The sequence below is a fragment of the Piliocolobus tephrosceles genome, chromosome 3 (genome assembly GCF_002776525.5).
Source record: "Piliocolobus tephrosceles isolate RC106 chromosome 3, ASM277652v3, whole genome shotgun sequence".
NCBI lineage: Eukaryota > Metazoa > Chordata > Mammalia > Primates > Cercopithecidae > Piliocolobus > Piliocolobus tephrosceles.
Genome location: NC_045436.1, coordinates 119787497 through 119805900, shown reverse-complemented (window position 1 = coordinate 119805900; position 18404 = coordinate 119787497).

Genomic DNA, 18404 nt, shown 5'->3' with positions numbered 1-18404 from the left:
TTATTGTTTAGCGAAAACATTCTTTAGTCCAAAAAAATCAGAAAATGAATGCAAGCTAATGTAAACAGATTTAACCTCAAGATATCTGTCTGTTTTTCACTTGTAAACAATTGGTTGCAGGGATGTCACAAATGCTCCTAACTCATGTGATTCTGGCAACCACAGATGTTCAATGCACATTTATTCTGAGAAAATCTTTCTAATGTTAAGAATTCACCTACTGATAAAAACAAAACAATAGGCAAGATGGCCCTGAAACCTCATTCCTCTCCATGAGGAATGGGTACAGACAGAATTACAAAATGTTTGAGTCAATGTAAAATGGAAAAAAAAAAAAATAGATCTCAGATAAGGACCAGTTTTTTAATGTTTATCTTGACCCTCAGAATTTGGGCAGATATCTTGAAAATATGTACATTTATTAAGTATTATAATATTGTCAAGCAAAAAGAATGTGGGCAGATATGCAGACAGACATACTGCTGTTATACTCTGAAACACTGAAAACAAGTGTAAAGCTGGCACTTCTGTGTGACAAAGAGTTCCCAAAACAATGGCTATTGCTTCTTTGTGACCATTGGGCTTTTTCTGTGGGACACACTTTCTTTGGATCAAGATTAACGGTCTTATAGGGTCTGCTTTATAAATAGCAAGATTTCAATATTAATAATGTGAAAATAAGCTGCATGTTTAACTGAACCTTTGCCAAATTTAACCTGTAATCCCCCTTACTTGGGAAGCTGAGGCAGGAGCATCTCTTGAACCCAGGATGCAGAGGTTGCAGTAAGCCAACATGGTACCACTGCCCTCCATCCTGGGCAACAGAGCCAGACTAATTCTCAAAACAAAACAAAACAAAAAAAAACAGTATTGATATATCAGCATTAACTAAAGTCCATAGTTTACATTAGGATTTACTCTCTGTTGTATACAATTCTATAGCTGTTGATAAATGCATATTGCCACACATTTGTCAATACAGTATCATACAGAACAGTTTCACTGACCTAAAAATCCCTTGCTCTAAACCTACTCTGAAATCCTAGAAATGATGCATCTTTTTATTGTCTGTAGTTTTGCCTTTTCCACAATGTCATGTAGTTGGAGTCAAACAGTATCCAACATTTTCAGATTAGCTCCTTTGGCCTAACGATATTTATTCAAGCATTCTCCACGTTTTTTGGTGACTTAATAACTCTTTTTAACTGCTGAGCAATACCCTATTATGTGGATATACCACACTTTTTTTATCCATTCAACTATTAGAGGACATCTTGGTTATCCCCAATTTTTGGCAATTAGGAATAAAATGGCTAAAAACAATTATGTGCAGGTTTTAGTGTGGACACAAGTTTATACCTCATTTGAGTAAATATCTAAGTGTGTGATTGCTGGATGGTGTGGTAAAACAATGTTAAAAAAAACAATGCCAAAATGTCTTCCAAAGTGGCTGCACTATTTTGCATTCCTACCAGCTATGAACATGAGTGCCTGTTGCTCCCCATTCTTGCCAGCATTTGGTATGGTCAGATTTTTGGATATTATCTGTTAGGCTGTGATTAACATTTGCTATAGCTATAGTGTCACCGGCTTTCTGTTCCTTTAATTTCCCTGTATTTGTCTCTTCTGTTGTCTTCCAGTTTCCCTAGAAATTCCTTCTAATATTTGTAGTTATTTCAGTTGTAAGCCACTATTATTGTATAGGACCCTTGTTGATATACCAGAAAGGTCCTTGGGGGTTGGGGGAGGTTCTAAAATCCTGTTATCAGGTCTCAGCCTTTCATGGGGCTGTCACCCTCACAAGTGCTTCTCAGCCAGCCACGAAGCCTTTATGTCGAACAAGAAGTCTAGATTGGCCTTTATTTGGGTGCTTCCCTTCTCCCAGGTGTCAGAAAAGCCTCTGGTAATGTTGTGCATTTGTGTGTGCGCACATGCATGCCCAGGTTTTTGTTGTGAAGAATACTCTAGGTTTATTTCGAAAGGGTTATTTTGCCTCTCCTTTTCCCTGAAGCACAAGAGGATATTTCTCTGTTCTTCATTGTGATTACCTGATGAGGGTCCTGGAAGTAAAGCTCACAAAAAATGTGAGGCGTCTCTAAGACTGGACTCCCAAGAGTTTTTAACTCTCAAGTGAATCTCCACTTAGCCTCTAGTATTTATTTCATCAATGACTATTTAATTGTTTCTACCAATTACTGGTTCCAGTGGCTTCTGCTCTCTGTTTGTTCTCATGCTATGTATTTCACCGTATCTGCAGTTTTAGGGACTATAGTTCACACTGTGACCTCAATTCTCTGATGGATCTAAAAAGATTCATTGATTCTCATTTTGTTCAGTTTTCTTCTTCTTGTAAGGATATGAGTGACAACTCACATTGTCTTTACATGTCAGACATGAAACTGCAAGTCTCGCTGTATGTTGATGCATCTGTGTGGCTTCAGTTTTCAATATTCCAGGAGCCTAAAAATTGACTACACAGTCTTCTGTCTCTCATGGAATTCCATGAAAGTCTTATTAGAAAAGAAAGACATAATTAACGTTTTAGTAGCGTTTATTTAAGCACATAGATGTTAGGAAATTTCAGATATTTTAAATGTTAAGTTTTTTTAAAAAATTCAAAACTTTGGGAGGCCAAGATGGGCAGATCACCTGAGGTTAGGAGTTTGAGACCAGCCTGGCCAACATGATGAAACCCCATTTCTACTAAAAATACAAAATTAGCCAGGAATGGTGGTGGGTGCCTGTAGTCCCAGCTACTCAGGAGGCTGAGGCAAAAGAAGTGCTTGAATCCGGGAGGCAGAGGTTGCGGTGAGCTGAGGTTGCACCACTGCACTCTAGCCTGGGCGACAAGAGCGAGACTCCGGTTCAAAAAAAAAAAATTCAAAACTTATCATCTTTGTTTAATTGTAGTAAAAGAAACTTCAGATTTTTTCAACTACAAATTTAGTAGTCTGTTTATTGTCATTCCTATCAGATATATTTCTGCCATCCAATTGTTAGAGTGGGTTTTAAAACTCAAAACTATACTCACTGACATAAATTTTACTTTTAACACCAAATTAGCCTCATCTAATCATTTTGACAAACTGGTATGTTTTAAAATAATCAGTCAATGTGAAATAGAATTCATATTACTTTACTACATAGGTAATCACATCATTACTGCAGAAGCGTACTTCTATACTTATGAAAATACCATTGCTACATTTGTAAATACTTTTGAAAATCCTCATAGTATGAATCTTTATTTGTGTGGACTTACATACTTTGTGGATTTTTCCCATGAATTTAAGCTAGTATCAGCTGGTCAGAAGATTGGGAAATCTTATTTTTCTCTTGTTGTTTTGATTACCTTCCTTTTTGTGATGGTTTATTTTATGTAACTTAATTGGACTAAGGGATGCCCAGGTAGCTCATACAGGTTGAGTGTCCCAAATCCCCAAATCCAAAATCCAAAATGCTCTAAAATCCAAAAATTTTTGAGCACCAACATGACAATAAAAGGGAATGTTCACTGTAGTATTTCAGATATTAGAATTTTGAATTTGAGATACTCAACTCATATGTATAATGAAAATATTCCAAAATTTGGAAAAATCTGATCTCTAAAACACTTCTGGTCTCAAGCATTTTGGGTAAGGGATACTCGACCTGTAAAATATTATTTTTGGGCATGTCTGTGAGAGTGTTTCTGGAAGAGATTAGCATTTAAATTAATAAACTGATTAAAGAAAATCTGCACCCACCAATGTAGGTGGGTATCATCCAATCCACTGAGGGCTAGAATAGAACAAAAAGGTAGATGAAGGGGCATTTCTCTCTCTCTTTCTCCTTTCACATCCATCTTCTCTTGCCCTTGGACATAGAAGTTCCTGGTTCTCAGGCCTTCAAACTCTGGGACTTATACCAGCAACCATCCTCCTACATCCCCTTGGTTCTCAGATCTGTAAACTTAAACTGAATAGCATCACCAATTTTCCTGGTTATCTCATTTCTAGACAGCAGATAGTGGGACTTCTCAGCCTCCATAATTACATGAGCCAAACCACCCCATATTAAATCTCCTCTTTTATATACATATATATCCTATTTGTTCTGTTTCTCTTAAGAACCATGATATAATGTGTATATTTGTTCCTTCCAAATCTCATGGTGAAATTTGATCCCCAGTGATAGAGGTGGGACCTGGTGGGAGGTATTTGAGACATAGAGGCAGATGCTTCATGAAAGTATTGGGTCTATCCTCACAGAAATAAATGACTTATTGCTCTATTAGTTTCCACAAGATCTAATAATAATAATTAAAAAAAACTGAAAAAACTGAAAAATAAACCTCCTTCTCCTCTCTCTTTACTCCTTTCTTGCTGTGTGATACCTGTTTACATTTCTTGCTCACCATAACCATGGGCCAAATAATCCTCTTTTCTTTATAAATAACCCAGCTTCAGGTAGTCCTTTATAGTAACACAAATGGACTTAGACAAACTTTGACTAATACGGTATTCAGTACTGAGAGTAGTTCTAGATGAACACAACTGTAAGAATTAATTTTCTGAATCAGTTCTGGGGTTTCTGGAATTGACTAATCTGATTAGATTTAAAGACTCTAATGACTCTATTTCCAGTAGTAAAGAGAGCACTAATAGTCTATGGTATGATCTATTCATAGAGATACTCAAAATATCTGTACTGGATATTCCGAATCAACCAATTTTAAGAAGCAAGGAACAAAGTGACTCTATATATAATAATTTTGAACATTTTTTTAACCTCATGAATTTAACATTAGGTGATTCCTTCTAATGTCACTGGACAAAATGGTGAAATAAAAGGATGAACTCACAGATTCAATTTTCAGTTCTAGTGATGAATAAATGATGTCAGAGCTTCTAGGTGTACCTTGAGGGAAAGCCATATCTCCTGTAACAATAGGGCTGAAATTGCTGAAAATCAAATGCAGGACTTCATCTTGCAACCAAACTGCAATCCTAGTTGGGTAGAGTAAATTACAACCCAAGTTGAACTCCCAGCTTTGCAGGGTATCTACTGTTAAAGTGAGGGCATTGATTGGGAAAAAATTGACATACTGTAAGTTGGGAAAGCTGATATGTAGAAAGCTGATGAAGCTAGGGACATTAAGCCCTTAAATTCTGATGTATTTTTTCCAGTGAAAGAGGTCTCTCTACCCTCATCACAATCTTCCATCCAGGCCAGCAGAAATTGTCTCTCTACCCCCATTGGAAGTGACATTCCCAACCCCAGTGGTAACAGCTTCCCATTTACAGTGAGTGGTATCAGCCTTTCCACTTCTGTCTGATGAGATTATCCCAGAATTGCTTAAGGAAGCTGTAATGGCCTCTCCTGAGACAACTGCCAGGGAAGACAATGATGATTCTCCTCGGGACCCACTCTACAACCTCCTTTGCTTCTAAACTTTAAGTCTTAGAAGACCTCTAAAGGCAAGGTAGAGCTCTAAAGAGCTAATTGAGTTTTCTAATTTATGCAACAGAAATATGGGGAAGATATTTGGAAGTGGATAATAACAATGTGGAATAATGGCAGAAGGAGTGTACAGTTGGATCAAGCCAAATTTATTAATACAGCCTCATTAAGTCGAAATTCCACATTTAATATTGCAGCTCAAGTAGATAGAAAGAATTCTAAAAATCTGTTTGGTTGGCTGAAACAGATTCTACATTTACCATTGCAGCTCTGGGAAATAGAAGGAGTTCTAACATATCGTTCCTTTGGTAGGCTAAAACATGGATTAAAAGAAGACCCACCATGTTTGAACTGGAAATGCCCAATCTGCCTTGGTATAATGTATAGAAAGGGATTCAAAGGCTAGGGAGATTGTAATATTAATAATGTATTTTTTGTTTAAGACCTCCTCCTGGGAGGATCCAGAAGATAGACCTTTACTACTAACTTACCAAAAATATACTTTTTAATTTATGACGGGAGCTCCAACATCCTTGAAGAGCTCTATGACTGCCCTTCTCTGTATTTAGGCCTTTCAGTGGGAACCACAGTCGCTCAAATGAAGAACTTAAATGCAATGGGTGTAATAAGGTCCCACAGTGGCAACGGCTAAGTGGTGGTACTCAACCACCAAAAGGAAGGTAGGGTATAGTTACCATAATGGAGAGCACAGCCAAACTAGCGATCAGCATCACATAGGCCTACAACATTGGCTAGTTAATTATGGTATTACAGAAGTGAAATAGACAAGAGCCCTACCTAATTTTTACTTGACCTGTCTAAGAAGAAAACTTTCAGGTCAAGTGAAAAAAAAAATTACAAAAACAGAGAGCTGCTAGTTTGGAGTGGTGTCTAGATCAAGAGAAGGCTCTGCAAAAGAGCTCTAGGTCATTGTGCAAGCTGCTCTGCCATTTACACCTTATGATCCAGCAGATTCATAGTGCTTGCAGTCTCATTGGTAGATAGAGATGCTGTTTGGAGCCCAAAAGTTAATTGCAGCAGAGACCGTGCCATCATCTGCAGATAACTACTCTCCTTTTGAGAGTCAGATCTTGGACTGCTACTGAGTCTCAGTAGAACCTGAATGCCTAATCAGGTACCACCAAGTTATCATGACTATTATTAACAGGATATTACCTGACCCACCAAGGTATGAATTTAAGCATGTGCAGCAATACTTCATCACCAAATGGAAGTGGTGTAAATGTGCCTGGGCACAAGTAAGTTACATAAAGAAATAGCTCAAATGTCCATGGCTCCTACTACTGCTATACTGTCTTCTCTCTCCCAAACTGTATTTTTATGGCCTCATGGGGAATTCTCTACAATCTGTTGACAGGGAAGAGAAAACTTTGGCCTAGTTTATGGACACTACTGTATAATATGCAGGCATCACCTGAAGGTGGATTTATTACCTGATTTATTTACTAAAATAGTTATTGCAACAGAGGCTACTCATGGGTTTATAAGGAAGAGTATAGTTTAGGCACTTAGAAATATCTTTGTTTAAAACAAAAATTTTTAAGTACACTGTAAAAGCATCATGTGGTCTAGCCTCACAATAATTCTCCCTCTTTGGAGACCCAGGATTCAGTGAGGGCTCTGCCCAGAGCTCAGAGATCCAGTTAAAATGTAGGTAGTTCCTATTTAAAGAAAATTGGTCTCCTCATACAATCCTGTGATAAATTTCTGTAATTTTATGTTTGATTTGGCATCCATCTTTAATTTCCCTCTAGAACTACCAGACTTTTTCTCTCTGTAACTTGACATGTAAATTTTGCTGTCTAATTTTTTTTTAATCTAAGAGTTGTTTATTTTGAATATGCAGATTTAGGGTTATTTAGCTGACAACTGTCAGGATAATGAAACAGATTACTGAGTTTGCAGTCTCATTGGACAAAAAAAAGGAGGTCTTAGGAATCTATAAGATGTACTTCTTTTGTTATGCCTAATACATCTATGTATTTATGTGTTGTGTACACAATGTTTCACTACTAAAAAATATAAAAGAGCTGCAATTAATTGGCTTAAAGAAAAATAAAAGTACTTGAATCAAGTAGTTTATGAGAAAAGAGGAAAGACTAGCCAAATGCTTTTTCACGTTTATGAGACTTAAGTAAAATCTTTAATAAATCAGCTAGGTTTAAAATTATTGGTAAAGTAATAATAGAAATGCCTTAAGAATTGCCAGCATACCTTTATGGTTCCATTTATTAACCAAGCAATTTTATGCTTATCCCTGACAAATACTATAAGCAGTTAAAATTTGGCATAGAGATTACAAAACTGTAATCCCAGCCCAAAACAGAATGATCTTTGCCTATGCAATTTTTAATAAATAAGATATTTATATTGGTTTAATGAAAATAGCTACATATATTAATAAATTATAAGAGATTTTAATTTTTAAACCCAAAGCTCAACTTTTATTGCATCTTGCCATTTTCAGTTTTCTCTCTCTTTTTAAAGGAAGTGATAGAGTAACACTCTCCTTCAACTCATTTTCAGCTCATATAGGTTTTTTTTTTCCTCAAGTTCTGTTTGTTGCCTGATGCTAACAATGTTTTCTTAAAGTCTGTAGGAAATGATTTCTTCCAAAGTAATATTCTGTGCATTGCAGAAGGTCTTTTCTTTTGCATTTTGGTAACTGGCCTAACAGGTTTTATAGTTTATCAAACAATTCCTATATCATTATTATTAAGTTTTGGTTTGCTTAAAAAATAGATTAAAATAATTTTTAACTAAGGTTATTACATTGTGTGTCTTTCTATATGTGTTTTTAAAGTACTTGTGACATAGAGTCTTAAGCCTTTGACTTCCGGGCCTAAAAAGGACACCAAGTTCTGCAAAATCTTAAACACTGACAGCAATTAAAGTCTGATTTTCAGTCCTGGTAGAAGATGCCTGTTATGGTTTATACTGAGTGTCAATGTTATTGGATTGAAGGATGCAAAGTATTGATCCTGGGTGTGTCTGTGAGGATGTCACCAAAGGAGATTAACATTTCAGTCAGGGCCTCTGAAAGGCACACCTACTTTTAATTTGGGTAGGCAAAATCTAATCAGCTGCCAGCACAGCTAGAATAAAAGCAGGCAAAGACTAGACTGGCTTAGCCTCCAAGCCTCTTCCTGCCCTACAATATCAGACTTCAAGTTCTTCAGCTTTGAGACGTGAACTGGTTTCCTTTCTCCTTGCTTGCAGATGGCCTATTGTGAGACCCTGTTTTCATGTGAATTTAAAACATATATATATATGTTTATATATATATATATGAGTATTTTATATTCTATATTATATATAGCAGTCCTTATATATATAGGAGTCCTTAAAGTCCAAATATATACATACATACATATATATATGTGTGTGTGTGTGTGTGTGTGTGTGTATGCATATATATATAGTTCTGTCCATCTAGAGAACCCTAACTAATACAATGCCAAGCAAAATAAACTGCATTCCTGAGAAACGGTGCCAGAAATTAAAGCTGTTCAACTCCTCAAGACCTAGGGACTATTGCAGAATAGGTGGGCAAGTGAGACTGTAAGGACCAATTTTGAGAGATAAAATAAGTTCAGTTTCTCCATAAATTAACCATTACTGTCAAAGGCATATTGATGCAAGAGCAGTATATGGGCCCCTATGGCAGATTCACAAGGTTTCCTTGAAGCATTAACTGACTCCTTAATAAATGTTATAAAAGTTATAAAATGCTTATGAAAGTTTTATCTTACAGTCAAGATGAAAATTTTATAGGTTGTTTATAAAATTTTGAAAAACAAATTTAATTGACTTCATGATGTTTTCTTTACAACTTATTGTTTGGAAAATCAAGTCTTCTTTCAAAGAATGAAGGTTTTCACCTTTTTATGAAATCCTTGAGTTATCACTTTGATTAAATAAATGATTAATTTAAAATGACTTGTGATCCTATTTTGAGATATCAAGTGTTTCAAGTATTTGATATTTGACAAACTGTCTAAAATCAAATTATTAATTATGTCTTTTTCTGTCCTAATTAATCATTTAAGATATTAATCCTTTCAATCCTTAAAGTCCAAAAACTACACATTTGGTTAATTTGTATAAAAATTATGCAGGAAGCATTACCAAATAGAAAATGGTGTTTGGTTTTCTTTGCACTGTATTTGTATAAATATGTTATTGGTATGTATTCCAAAATTATGGGAAACTCCTATAATTCTGATATGACTTAGTGTATGTTGTCAGTAATAATTATACTTGTTATGTTAAATCATTCTGTGCTGCAGAGGTAACAGGTTTTCTTTTCAATTGTGTCTTTGACTATGGCTGCCCTAAAACTTTTTGTAATCCAGGGACAATTTTTGTCTTGTTTTGGTCCTCTTTAGAAAGTGGGTTTATAATCAGCTATAAAACTCTAATAGGTGCTCTTGAATATAAGTTTCTGATAACATTGGAGATTGTGACATCAGAGTAGAGGAAAACTTTTCAGGACTCAGGGAGAGCTGAAATGTTCATGAATATCAAGCAGAACAGGAATTACATGCATGGACTGAACTCACAGAAGACTGAAATGATCTTTTTTACTTTTTACTTAAAACATTGCTGATCCTTTGCTTTGTTTTTCAGAGTCAAGAAAACATATCTTTTGAGCTATTGATGGCTTTTAACAATTAAATATACTCCTGTGAACACAATTTGAAGCATATTTGTTATTCTTTACCTGACTTATCCAGAATTTGGAAACTATTTGTGAATGTTCCTAATTTATGGAAGTACAGCTATTTTCATAAATGCAATGAGAATCGGTTTTCATTTGTAACAGGGCACAATTGGAGAAACTGGTTATTTTACCCAGGTTTTGATTGGAAGGGTGTACTTTTCTCTAAGGAATCAAATTTGACTTACAGAGCCAATAAAAGCCCTTTGAAAAAACTAACCTCATACCTTGATTACACAGACCCTGTACAGGGCTCCTGACCTGTGGTAAGTAAAGAATGACACTTTCTGACAGGTCCAGGATCCCCAAATTATCTTGGAACCCAAAGAGAAGAATTCACCCAACTCATAGGTATTTGATGGTAAAAATCTATGGCTGGTCTTAGCTTGAAAAATAGTCTTATCTGAAATTCCTTCTATGGAACAAAGTTCCTTCCAAGCCAACTTAAAAAGCCTATGTGAAGAATAATTATTCTTGCTGCACTGTATACAAATAATCTGGACAAGTATAATAAAGCAAATCAGTCCTATTAAGAGTAGTCTTTAGTAAAAGTTGGCAACTGAAGAGAGAAAAATTATGTTTCAAAAACTGTAGTATACCTGTTGTTTGATTCTAGTCTTGCCTAATATTTTTCTGTTTTTCTTATTTTTTTACATTTTGGACTGAATTCTAATTTTTCTGGGCTACAAGTATCCAAAAGAGTTTTCTGTTTTTTCTTCTTTTCTTTTTTCCTTCATTTTCCTAATTTGACTGAAAACTAACCTGTGCTTTTCTAAAGCCCTGCAAACTGATTCTAGACAACTTAAACTTCAGAAAAAAACAACAACCTATTTACATACATAAATCCTTTTCATACCTCCCTACTGATGTATGAACTTCAGAGTGATGTGGCTTATACTGATTTTCTAGGATTTTATTTGTTTGTTGTTGTTTTTCTCCCTTTCTCTCCCTATTTTCTCTTCATAGGACATGCGACTTCTCAACCTGCTAAAAAAAATGAGCTTTCCTAATAACTCAAGGCCTACCTGTTAGGAATAAACTGTGATAGACATGGAAGATCAGACAAAACCTGAGATCAGAGACTCATTTTCTTCTAAAATGCTTTATCCAAAAGATTTTCAAAAAATAAAAGGGGGAAATGTGAAAGGAAAATAAATAATAGGGCCCCCAAAATCACTAAATTAAAGGGAAACGTCAAGCTGAGAACTGCTTAGGCAAATCTGCCTCTCATTCTATTCGAAGTCATCCCTCTGCTCAGTGAAATAAATGCATATATAATTGCCTCCTTTGGAAAGGCTAATCAGAAACTCAAAAGAATGCAGCCGTTTGTCTCTCAGTAACCTGTAACCTGGAAGCCCACTCCCTGCTTGAGTTGGCCCACCTTTCCAGGCAGAAACAATGTACATCTTACATATATTGATTGATGTCTCACTTCTCCCTAAAATATGTAACACCAAACTGTGCTGCGGCCACCTTGAGCATGTGTCATCAGGACCTCCTGAGGCTAAGTCATTGGTGCACATCCTAACCTTGGCAATATAAACTTTCTTTTTTTTTTTTATTTTTTATTTTTATTATACTTTAAGTTCTAGGGTACATGTGCATAACGTGCAGGTTTGTTACATATGTATACATGTGCCATGTTGGTGTGCTGCACCTATCAACTCGTCAGCACCCATCAATTCATCATTTATATCAGGTATAACTCCCCAATGCAATCCCTCCCCTCTCCCCCCTCCCCATGATACGCCCCATTGTGTGATGTTCCCCTTCCCGAGTCCAAGTGAGCTCATTGTTCAGTTCCCACCTATGAGTGAGAACATGCGGTGTTTGGTTTTCTCTTCTTGTGATAGTTTGCTAAGAATGATGGTTTCCAGCTGCATCCATGTCCCTACAAAGGATGCAAACTCATCCTTTTTTATGGCTGCATAGTATTCCATGGTGTATATGTGCCACATTTTCTTAATCCAGTCTGTCAAAAATCAGGAAACAACAGGTGGTGCTGGAGAGGATGTGGAGAAATAGGAACACTTTTACACTGTTGGTGGGATTGTAAACTAGTTCAACCATTATGGAAAACAGTATGGCAATTCCTCAAGGATCTAGAACTAGATGTACCATATGACCCAGCCATCCCACTACTGGGTATATACCCAAAGGATTATAAATTATGCTACTACAAAGACACATGCACACGTATGTTTATTGCAGCACTATTCACAATAGCAAAGACTTGGAATCAACCCAAATGTCCATCAGAGGCAATATAAACTTTCTAAATTACCTGACACCTGTCTCAGATATTCAGGGTTCACACCTCAAAACCAACACCACACAGTCAATGTTAAGCTAACAAGAAGACCCTTTTCTATAGAGGAATGGAAAAGACACCTTAGTTTTTAAAAATAACCATAGTTAGAGAAACACAGCAAAAGGAGTTTATAGCCTCATGAGATTTTATTTTTCACTTTGATTTTCAGCATTTCTTAGCATTGGTTATTGACAGTAAAGAGAATAATTTGTTCACCAAAGTTGGGGATATTCCTGGGAAAATTCCTGATCTTGCCTGTGATAACTGCGGAAAAATAGTGTGTTGAAAATAAAGTGGCAAGAATGAATATGCTATACTTCTATTTGTTTTTTTTCTTTCATGGTTTTCACATTAGATGTACCGAGAATATCAGTTGTGTTCAACTGAAAATAGCACTGGAGGCTGAAGAGAAGATGATGTCACTTTCCATAACATCAGCTGAGGTGACGTGGGCATTGGTTCTTGAATGAGAAGACACATGAAGTTCAGCAGAGCCTAGCTGAGCCATAGCAGTGTGAGCAGGAAAGAAATGTTTCTCCTTGTAAATCTCAGATGTTTTGCAGTGGTCTGTTCTTTCAGTAAATGCTGACTAAGGTGTCCTAGAAAATAAGACTATATCTCTCCAAATTAACATACTCAATTTCCAAATTAAAGCTAGCTCAGAATCACTTGCAGACTTCCAATAATCCATATAGATCCATAGAGATGTTTCCTGAATTGTGCCTAAGCTTGGTTAGGTCATTGGTCCCTGTGCCATGTAGCGCATGGTAATTTAATTGAATTGTTTTCAAGCCAGTCTATTTTATCCCAACTGGCTAGCCTCATCACCTGCTTTTGTTCCTTGTAATTTCAGAGGACACAATCAGAATAAAAATACAAGATTTATAAGCATGCTAATAACCTCTTAATACTTTCTAAAATGATTCATTGTAATGTAGTTATTAGAAGACCATAGCATTATCTGACAATGATGACATCCTCCATTTTGCTTGTCAATCTAATAAACAACTCTAACATTTATTAGAATTAAACAACAAGTATTTTATTATGCTTATAATTTCTGAGAGTTAGTAATGTATTCAGGGTAGAATACAGATGAGGTGTCTCTATAATGTCTGAAGCCTCTGCTAGGGTGGCTCAAATGGCTAGAAATTTGACTTAAAAAGTGCTTGATGGGAACAAAACATCTGGGACTTTAGTTCTTCTTATGTCTACTAGAGTTGAAAAAAATCAAGATTCACTTTTATTGTTTACATGGTCCACCCTGACTTAAGATGGCTGAAACAACTGAGAGATAGCCAACATCACTCTCTTTCCATGTGTCCTCTTTGTGTGATTCACTTGAGTTTCCTCAGAGTAAGATGAACTCACGTAGTAAGATGAACTAAGATTTCATATATGAAAATTGACATCCCCCAGGGTGAATGTGTCAATAATTCTAGAAAGAAGCTACTACACTTACAATGACATAGCCTCAGGAAGCACAGTGTCATTTCTCTATTCTATTTGTCAAGGGCCAGCAGTACTATTGTGTAGCTTGAGTACAGGAATTTAACAGGGCATCATTACTATCATACCTAGAGGGGGTTTGAATATTTACTATATAATTGATTACACCAATTTTGTAAATCAGTAAAGTGCCTTGTTATTCAAAAAATGGGTACATTGCTGCAACTTTCAAAGAGATGGAAATAAGTTTTCCGGAGTAAGGATTACCTCTTTTCACTTTGCACAAGGATACTGCATGTAGAAATGGTGGCCTTGGCTTTTTATAGGCTCTCTGTCATTAATTACTCATTTATCATCCCTTATTCTAATATATATATACCCCACGCTTCTACCAAAAATGCTTTTTCTAAACCATTTCTTATCATCTTCACTTCTCTGCTATCCTTTTTATTTGCAATAGCCAAATACCATTTTCTTATCTGTGATTACAAATCTAACCTTGAATTATTCAAGTTCACCTGTTAGATATACCCTTTCAAATCTTGTTAGGAAATAATTTCCTCCTTTCAAAACTTGGCATACATTTTATAGACATCTTATTAAATCTATTCACCCTGTATTATATTACACTTGTATATTCACCCAATAAATGAAAGAAATACTTATTCAATGTCTATCATATGCTAAACATGTTCCAAGTTGTTGAGTTACCAATAGTAGAGAAGATGCACAGATTCTTGCCTTTATGAACCTTTAGACTGTTGCTGATAATGGGCATTAAATAACTGTTACATTAACTTATGTGGTGATATATATACTAAGGAAATAATACTGCATTTTAAAAGTATAGTACAGGAGACATTAAGTAATATAGTAGTATATTCCTTTGCATGGATTGAAGAAAAAAATATGGTTTTATAAGACAATAACAGTCTCCCATTTTATCTAGGACATAAGTCATATGTGATTAGAAGTGAGAAATAAGTCTGTAAACATTCAGGACTGGTGTTATGAAGTGGAATTGGGCAATTACTCACATGCTTAGAGTTTAGAACATGGGAATAACAAGGTCAGATTAATGTTTCAAAAGAGCATTTGCTCTGGCAGAGATATGGAGAATGTTTCTTCTAAATTGTAATATTGTAATATTAAATACAAAACAAATCCGTATTTAAGAATGACTTTATTTGAAAGGATTGTTTCAAGGAGGCAGAGGATAGAGTGACTATTGTAATATAGGAAGGTGAGCTATTGCAATAGGCAGAATGTTCTGACGGCAAGATCAGCAAATGTCTTAAGAGTTTGGTAGAAAGAATTTTCTTTCATACAGACAAGTCAACTAGACTAGAAAGAAACATGTGTGGAGAAGTAGAATGAAAGGGTGTCCTGATAGAAGAGTAAATCAGAGAATGTTTTGCCTTAAGGCCAGCCTACTCTCAGGATGGGATATTACAAAGGGGTTGTTTGCTGGTTCAAGTTTACGGTGGGTCGAAGTCTTGGGCAACGGAGAAAATATTAACCACAGTTTATTTAACAACATTTTTTTCCACTGTTCAATGTGGTTAAACAGTTCAGCTAACTATTTACTAGGCAAAGGATGGGAATGCGGAGCATCTGTTTCTGCCCTTGTCATAGGTAAAGGGAGCCATGCTTAAGTCATATCTATGGCATATAGGGAAGGATATATCTTTGCAGTGATACATCTTCTGGAACACGAAAGGGTGAAGAGATTTACTTAACGTTCACTGTTTTCCAGGAGCACAGGGCTCAGATAAAGTTTACATTATCAGCAGTGCTGAAAATTGTGAATACACTGAGATGAGAAATCAAATGTTAATCATCCCTTCTCCTGGAAGTTCAAGGTGCCTTCCATAGACTACTGAATAATATAGGGTAGTAACGAGGACAGACATGATGGCGAGTCTGTCTTGTCTGATTGTCATGAATTAAGCAATGCAGGGTAATTATTTTAACTACTATTTTTAGTATAAAAGATAACAACACTTACCTTCTTTCATTAAATGGAACAGGCAAAATGTGAAAATATTAGTAAGCGTGCTTTGTAAACTGCAAACCATCATACATGTTATATTAATATGTGCAAAATGAGCACTTGCTAAAGAAATGAGTGAGCACAGAGGTGTGAAGGGACAAGAAGAGCTCCACGTTCTCTCTTTGCTCCTTTGTTAGGACATACTGCTTCCTCTGCCCATGTTTGCCTCTGTATCTTGCTCAAGTAGGAAAGAACAAGTCAAGCATAACTTGCCAGAGATAATAACTTTGAATTATCTTCTGTCCAGTACTGATTAAAAGCTTGGTTGTGATAAGCAATATTTATGGAGAGTGGTTTGACGGGAGTAAATTTCATCTGTGGTTCCAGATATTTAAGATGTTATCCTGGTTATAGAGCCAGGGCATCAAAGAGCTATAGAATTAGACTGAACTGTTTTGTCTCCTCACAGAGTAACCTTTTGAGCCTAGCCTTCAGGGAAGTGTACAGTGAAAGAGTTTAGAGCTCTGATTCTAGACTTAGGGCAGACTTGAAGTTGAATCCTAGTACTGTCACTTAATCGCTGTGACCTTAAGCAATTTATTTAACCTACTCGAGCAGTATCTGTAGATGCAGTTCATATACCTTCCTCATAGATTTTCTAAAAGGCTATGTAAAATTATATATTCAAAAATGTTATCACAACTCCTGGAGATAATAAACTTATTTCGGGGTTTCTTTCCAGCTAAAAAAATAATATTCTGAACGTTACAGACTTAGAAACTCAACAGTCAAGTTTGTAAGAGTGATCCTTTCTCTTTGACCACAGATGACCAAGAAGGAAGTAGACATTCTCTCAATTAAGGCTATCAGATTGGGAATGAGAAATCTGTATCCAGACATTCAAGATCCTTTTGGGTTGGTCTCTAGAATATGCAAGTTATTGCATTTGGCACCAGAGGAACCAAATTTTATTTGCAATTTGAATTAAAGAGAAGAAGGAGACAGAGAGAAAAAAAAAAAGACTGGATTTAAGAAAAATAGGTTTCTGACAACTTTTCACGTGAGTTTGCAGTTCTTTTCTAAAGCTGCACCTTTTGGATCCAAGAACAGCATCAAGGGGAAACTACATGTCTAGTTTTAGAAGCTATATGTTTCTATTACATAAACTTTAATTATGCATCCTTTTCATTTTTAGAATAGAAAGTTTCAAATTGTATCACAATAAAATTAAATGTGAAAGAGAAGCCAGGTACCATGGCCCATACCTCTAATCCCAGATGCTTGGAAGTCTGAGGCAGGAAGATGCTTGAACCCAGAAATTCCAGGCTATAGATATGCAGTGATTGTGGATGCAAATAGTCACTACACTCCAGCCTGGGCAACGGAGCAAAACTTGTCACCCAAAAAGTCAATGTATAAAATGATATACTATAAAGAATCTCTCCCGGCCGGGGGCGGTGGCTCAAGCCTGTAATCCCAGCACTTTGGGAGGCCGAGACGGGCGGATCACTAGGTCAGGAGATCAAGACCATCCTGGCTAACACGGTGAAACCCCGTCTCTACTAAAAAATAAAAATAAAAAATAAAAAAAATACAAAAAACTAGCCCGGCGAGGTGGCAGGTGCCTTTAGTCCCAGCTACTTGGGAGGCTGAGGCAGGAGAATGGCCTAAACCCGGGAGGCGGAGCTTGCAGTGAGCTGAGATCCGGCCAATGCATTCCAGCCGGGGTGACAGAGCCAGACTCCGTCTCAAAAAAAAAAAAAAAAAAAAAAAAAAAGAATCTCTCATCTCTCCCATCCTTGTTTTCTGTCTATCTGAGTCGTTCTCATTTTTCACCCCCATCAGATAACCACTATTATTAGAGCTCGTATATCCTTCCTAATATTTTTTAAATGCTGAGTTCCACATAGTTTCTATACAAATAATGCCTGTTTTGTATCTTGCTCTTTACATATAACAGGTGTTTCTATAGCAACACATATAAAACTTTCTCTCTTTTTTTCTTCTATTTTTGAGACAGGATCTGTGACTTTGTTACCCAGGCTGGAATGCAGTGGTGCAGTCACTGCTCACTCCATCCTTGACCTTCCAGCTCAAGCTGTTCTCCCACCTTAGCCTCTCATGTAGCTGAGACCACAGGCATGCACCACCACATCTGGCCAATTTTTAAATTTGCAATGGAGATGAGGTCTCACGAATAGAAGGGGTGGTCTTAACTCCTGCGAACAAGCAGTCCTCCTGTCTCAGCTTCCCAAAGTGCTGGGGTTACAGGCTTGAGCCACTGTACCCAGCCATGTTTCCTTATTTCTGAAAGCATTTCTACTGTGATGCATTTACTAGATGTTACTGACTATATTATTTCCTATCTTTTATTAACATAAGCAATGCTGATACTAATAATCTTGTAAATGTATTATTCTGCATGTTTGCAAGTATATCTGTAAGATAATTTCCCATAACTAGAATTG